The following is a 7290-nucleotide window of genomic DNA, read 5'->3' as shown; positions in this document are numbered from 1 at the left end:
GAGGACAGGCCAGCCCCGCCATTATCGATTAAAGGCACCACGCAGCATGCAGAGCGTGACGTGGAGGAAAGAGGTCCTCGAAGCTTGTCTCCGTTATTCCGCTTCGCCGAAGGCCGCGCAATCTTGACCCCCATGCCCGGGCTCCCGGTCTGTGGTTCTTGCCCTTAGCTGCGCGTCGGAATCTTCTGGGCAGCTTTCCGGAATACTGATGCCTGAGCCCCACCCTCTGGGGATTCCTATATAGTTAGGAGTCCGGTCCGGCCTTCAGGACGTCTAAAGGCACCCCGAGGTGATGCTTACGTATGCGAAGTTAGAAACCACTGACCTAAAGGGAAAAAACTGTTTCTATTCTAATTTCGGCCTGCCCCCTAGTGTTTGAAAGTTGGAGATTTTGGCTGGCCCAGAGCTATTCAAGGCCAAAGAGTTAATATGATTTTACCCTACGACCTGATTCTCCATTTCATTCAACGAATTCTTACTAAGCCGTTTGCAGTGCGCCAGACGCTGTTGTAGATGCTGGGGATGCAACAAAATAGACAAAAATCCCTGCCCTTAGGGGGCTTACCTTAGAAGGAAAACAAGTCAGCAAGTTCGCAAATAATTTCAAACGTGGTAAAGCAGTCTAAAGAGAAACAAAACAAGATAATGAGAGAAGATCCTTCCAGAATATACACAAATCTTGACTTTCCCTGAAGATGTTTGGAGGCAGGGACCATACTGCATGCTTTTTATGATACCTCATGCTTAGTAAAAATGTCCATTTTAATTAAGCTGGCTTTTTTTTTTAAAAAATCACTTCATAAATTACAAATGGAACATGGTCTTTGGCTTTGTCTTTCCTCTTTACCTACCTTTCCCTTTTATGAGACCCACATCCAGAAGACTCTCCTTTTGGCCATTAGGGATATATTCTTTCATTTTTGTTCATATTGTCTGTACCTCTTCAGTGATGGTTTTGAGACATTTTGTGTCACTTATGCTTTTTAACACTCTACCAACCTAACACAGTACAATAAATATTTTATTGAATTACACTATTTTTCTTCTTTTTACTTTTGGTTAAAGCAGTTAGAAATTAAAGAGAATTTTTCAGGTTACAAAGATGGTATAATAATGGATAGGGACAGCTTATAATTTTTGTGCAATCCAGTCACCTTCCAACCAGACACATTCTCATCAGCATATAAATGGTGTCGATTTGGACCAGAACAGCTGAAACCAGGGACTCAATGCCACGAAGATGCCTTCTTTCCATCGCTTATCTTCACTTCCCTTTGCACACTGGCCTCATTCTTTTTTCTCTGTATTATAGCATTCTCCACATAGCAAAAGAAGTTCCTGAACTTTACATCTTATAACCATAGCCACATGCATAGAGACTGACCCAAATTTCTGTGTCCCGAGTAAAAAAAAAATTCCTGAAAAGAAAGGGGATTGAGAAGTATAAATTTCCCATTATAAAATAAATAAGCCACAGAGATGAAAAGTACAACATAAGAAATATAGTCAATAATATCTTAATAACTTTGTATGGTGACAGATGGTGACCACACTTATCGTGGTGAGTGAGCACTGAGTAATGTATAGAATTGCTGAATCAATATGTTGTATGTCTGAAACTAATATAACATTTTATGTCAATTAGACTTCAATGAAGAAAAATTCCTGAGAAGGGATTCACTGGCCCAAGTGGGATCAGGTACACACCCCTGGAGAGGTCAACTGTGGCAGCAGCACAAGGTCATATGATTGGCCCATGTGACTTACCAGGAATCCCCTCAGCCAGAACCATGGTCAAGTACTAGGTCACAATCTACTAACATGGCTATTTCCCATAGATAGGGAAATGGAGCACTTCTTAGAAAAGGAGTGCTGAGCAACCAACCCCATAGATGTCCACTACGTATGTAATTTAAACAGGAAGAAAAAATGATCGCATCACTTAACCCACTTACCTCAATTCTAATCTCACAGAACCCCTGTTAAACCCAGCCAACCCAGCATTCATCCATGTGCCTACAGTTTTCTCAAATGGCAGATGCATAAAATTCTTAAACCAGGGGCACCCGGGTGGCTCAGTCGGTTAAGCGTCTGCCTTCGCTCAGGTCACGATCCTGGGGTCCTGGGATGGAGCCCCATGTTGTCGTCCAGCACCCTGCTCAGTAGGGAGCCTGCTTCTCTCTCTCTCCCTCTGCCCTTACCCTCAACTCGTGCTCACTCTCTCTAGGGCTCTCTCTCTCTCAAATAAATAAATAAAATCTTAAAAAATAAATAAATAAATAAAAATTCTTAAAACAGTTTGGCAACCCTGATTTTTGTGTGTGTAATGTTGTAAAGCATATAGGTTATACCAAATTGTGGTTAGCAGGCATAGAAGGCAAAATGGCCCAAAATCAGACCAGGAAACATCCAGCAGTTGTATAGTGGTGAGATCACTGTCCTTAAGTAACAGATTCTTCACCCAAACTTTTTGTTTCCTGTTTTGTTCCATTAGTTCTATTTTGATTTGGTGTCAGGGTAACAGAGATAGTACCAAGAAAAACCATGCATTGACAGATACATAAGATATCATCAAGGTCACTATTACAAGTAGAAGAATAAAATCAAATAACAAAACTTAAAATGTTGTCTGCTCAGTCATGCAATATGAGTGAAAAGTATCTAGTAACCATCTTTCCTTGGGTTGTTGAACCATATAAATTTTGGATATCTAATTTAGGGTAGAATATGTTTTTGGAAAACTATGTCATCGACTTTCAAACAAACTGATTCTTGCTACGATTTCAATTAGGATCGAGAAACTACTTTTTAAAAATTAGTTTATTTCCTGGATTATAGAGATTACACAGAGGGATCCAGAATTGGGAGGTACAGGAGGGAACAATGGAAAAGAGATTTTCCCCCCAAACCTTAAAAAACTGGAAAGACTACTGAGCTGTTACATGAAAGCGCTTAATATTATACCCACTTGCGCCAAGAGAAACAAAACTCAGTGTAGGCAATTTTGAAACAACGGTGATTTTTATCAGTTTCCCTACCTTCCCTCAGTTCCACTTTTATGACTGCTCATCAAATCCAAGGGTTGAAAGGTTTGTGTCTTTAATGCTCTCCTTTTCCTCTAACAATTTCCCCTTGTTTAAAAATAGCAAATTTTTACAACATGCCATACTATTAGTGATATGGGATCCGAGGGCCTCCTTAGGATGGGTACAACTTCATTTCAGGGTGTCATCTTCAGTAAAAATGCCTCTTTCAATAAAAGAGGGCTTAAACAGTACAATTTCAAAGGTGCCTCCCCTACCACTGCCTAACCTGATCATTCTTCACCTTGTCATGCCCACCCTCTCTCCCACTCTATCCACTTTCACCAACCAATTCAGTTCTTTTCCGTTTGTTCCTCAGTCTGCATCCTATTTCTCTCCATTCTCCTGTCCAGCCACGTTGCATATTTTCTCACACCACCCCAAGTGCTATCATCCCAGGAAATAGAGCCTCCCGTTAGTCCCCAGGGGAGCCTGTTCAGCTGGGCCAGCGTAGAAGCCAATTCTGCCATTCCTCAGGCAAGGAAAACCAACAAGTACCTCCAATACAATTACAGCTGCACTGGGATGTATAACCATGAAGGGAACAAAGCTGTAAACATATTTCATTCTCTTTGCAAAAGCTCATGCTTCAGAGTGCATGCAAGCTTTTAAAACTTACTTTGCAGTAAGATTTATATATTTCATATATGCTAAAATCATGCTGGCTGTTTGAATTCATAAAACATGCCTTGGGGTATAAATTTGTATTTTGTGCTTTTTGGAGATGGGCCACACCAAAACAGGGCAGTGCCAGTCATATTAATTTACTTTATCTTTAGAAACACTGATGTTACTCTAGCTAGTTTATCTTTATGTGTGTTATTTATAGGATTGTTAGACTGCTTTGTTTGGTTTATATAAGTAATTAGCACATTGCACAAGACACCACATATGGCTTCTGTTTGGCCTCTTCTGTGAAGGGAGGAAATATCCTTATTTTACTCCTAAAAGCCTCTTCATGGTGCCCATTTCTTCCTTGACTCTAGTTCCTACTATTACCCACAATCCATCACTCCCCGTATGTGGCTCAGGCTCCTCCATCTCCCTCACCCTGGCCCTGGCAGTTCTCACAATACTTCCCTGAGGAGATAGATAGTAAGAGTGAGAGAAAGAGACAAAGACGGAGAGATAAGAAAACGGAGGAGGAGCAGGAGGAGAAGAGAAAGAGATTAGATAGAGATACACACAACAGTACTGTTGACGGCCCTGAATATGCCCTCTAATAGCAAACTCAAGCTCTCAGTGTGTGTGTGTGTGTGTGTGTGTGTGTGTGTGTGTGTGTGTGTGTGTGTGTGTGTGTGTGCGCGCGCGCGCGCGCATCTGTTGGGACACTAGAGAAACAGTGGCCCCAGCAGAAATCTCAAATGATATACTTCCGTGACTGGAGCAGCCCCATCTCTAACTGTTGTCTGTGGCTTCGCGTCCGGGACTGTAAGGGTTGAGAAACACTGCGGGCGGCAGGTGAGGGAGTGGACGAGAGGGAATTGGAGAGGGGTTCTCTGTTGATGGGGCATATCCACGAGGCTCAGAATACTGTTGAATCATTCCTGAACCAAGAGCCCTACCGAGACCAAGCTGCTTGCGGTGCTGCCTCCCCAGGCTGCAGCCCACCTGCAAATTCTCTGCATTCCACACAAGCCAGTCCACACTGAAAGAGAATGAACATCAGCCAGATTCAGTCCCCACCATTTCTCGGGCTTCCCCTCTCTAACACTGACACCACCACCATTTCGTCTCCTCTCCTCACGCCTCCCCACTTCCTCCTTCAATACCACAGACACCCACAGAAATTCAATGACATTTGAGAGATTAAAAATAGAGAGAAGTATAAGGCACAGTCCTGGACCAGGAGAAGCAAACAGTCTGAGCGAGAGAGGAACGTGGAAACAAATCAACATAATTTAATAACATTAGTAGAGGCATATGCAAAGTTCCCCTGATACAGCAGGAATGAATTACTTCTGGACAATGTGATTTGGACAGTTTTTCCTCACACACGCTATTTGTTTCCTATAGCTGCTCTAACAAATTTACCACCAACTTAGTGCCTTAAGACAACACAAATTTATTACCTTACAGTTCTGAAAGTCAGAAGTCTGACACAGGTTTCGCTGCGCTAAAGTTAAGATATTGGCAGGGTTGTGTTTTTTCCTGGAAGCTCTAAGAGAGAATCCATTATCTTGCTCTTTCCAGCTTCCAGCGGCCACTTGGACCACTTGGTCCATGGCTCCTTTCCACCCTATGTGAAGCCAGCCACACTGCATCTCTATGCCTTGCTTCCATAGTCACATCCTCCTCTGACTCTCTCTCTTCCACTTTCAATGACCTGTGTGATTACATTGGACCAACCAGGATAATCTCCCTATTTTACTGTCAGCTGATTAGCAACCTTACTTCCATCTGCAACTTTAATTCCCCTGTGTCATGTAACTTAAGATATTGACACATTCTGGGGCTTAGGATAGGGACATTTTTGGGAGGCCATGATTCTGCCTATTGCACCAACCAAAAAACAAACAAACTCTATAAATATATAAATACACGCACCCTAACCTGAGTTCCACACACACTCCTCCCTGTCCCATCGTATAGCAGCACCTTTACTTCCTCCTGCTGAGTAAGGGCAATCACCCCTGCCAAGATGATGACTCCTCGGCCACAGGAATCCCAAGCCCTGGCAGTAGCCATACTTGTAGTTCAATGTGACCCTTGCTGTGTCCATTGGCAAGAGTGTGACCTTATGTGGAACAGAACCTCAAACTCTGCAGAGCCCAGAGTTGCAGATTCAGAAAGCATAAAGTCCCCCATTGGGTCATTAGGGATGATAGTAATTGAAGCTACTCCTGCTTCTGCCCTTTGGTTCCCAGACTTAACCTGTTTTTCCTAATAGAGGCACAGTGCCATTCAGAGGTCCCTCATTCAGGGCTTGTGGTAGACAGAACCCTTGATTCCCACTCCCTGATATCCATGTCCCTTTTCTTCGGTGTGGGTGGAACCTGTGAATATGATAGATGTTGCTCCCATTATTGCGTTATGGTATAAAGCAAATATAAGGGGCGCCTGGGTAGCTCAGTCAGTTAAGCGTCTGCCTTTGGCTTGGGTCATGATCTCAGGGTCCTGGGATCGAACCCCACATCAGGCTCCCTGCCAGTGGGGAGCCTGCTTCTCCCTCTCCCTCTGCCTCTCCCCCTTCTTGTGTGTTCTCTCTGTCAAATAAATAAAATCTTTAAGAAAAAAAAAAAGCAAACAAAAAGGCATTTTGCAGATGTGATTAAGGCCCCAGTCAGTTTGGCTCTCAGTCAAAAAGAAGAGTATCCTGAGTGGGCCTGACCTAATTAGGTTAGTCCTTAAAAGACTTCCTTGGAGATAGTCTCCTGCTGGCTTTGAAGAAGCAAGCCACCATGAGTTCCACACCTGCAAGAAAATGAATTCTACCAACAACTGCTTGAGCTTAGAAGACCCAGAGCCTCAGATAAGACCCCAGCCCTGGCTGACACCTTGAGTGCAGGCTTGTGAGACCCTGAACAGAGGCCCCAGCTAAGCCATGACCAGACTCTTCACCATAGAAACTATGAGATAATAAATGTGTGTTGTGTAGGCTGCTAAGGTTGTGGTATTTGGTTACTCAGTAATAGAACATTATAGCTTGACTTTTTATTTTTTTTATTTTTTTTAAAGATTTTATTTATTTATTTGAGAGAGAGAGAATGAGAGATAGAAAGCACGAGAGGGAAGAGGGTCAGAGGGAGAAGCAGACTCCCTGCTGAGCAGGAAGCCCGATGTGGGACTCGATCCCGGGACTCCAGGATCATGACCTGAGCCGAAGGCAGTCACTTAACCAACTGAGCCACCCAGGCGCCCTATAGCTTGACTTTTTAATACCTAAATTCCCCTCAGGCTTATGATCCTATGCCTGATCTTATTGTTCAAATTTGTCTGTAATTCTCCACTTTCTCTTTGAACTCTGACCCTATCCCACAGGGAGTCTGCTTCCTCCCTCATTCCTCTTCTTTCAACCTCTTAGCAGAACCACCTGCAAATCAGTTCTGGGGACGGCTTCTTATAGTCTGAGCTCGAGAAAGTAAAGGTAATGAACATGAGGAATTTTTCTGATGAACTCTCTCTCTTATTCTTTAAAAATTATCAATAGGTGAATGGATAAAGAAGAAGTGGTAATATAGATACAATGGAATATTACTCAGCTGTA

The sequence above is a fragment of the Zalophus californianus genome, chromosome X, assembly GCF_009762305.2.
Source record: "Zalophus californianus isolate mZalCal1 chromosome X, mZalCal1.pri.v2, whole genome shotgun sequence".
NCBI classification, from domain to species: domain Eukaryota; kingdom Metazoa; phylum Chordata; class Mammalia; order Carnivora; family Otariidae; genus Zalophus; species Zalophus californianus.
Note: the sequence above shows the minus strand (reverse complement) of the source record.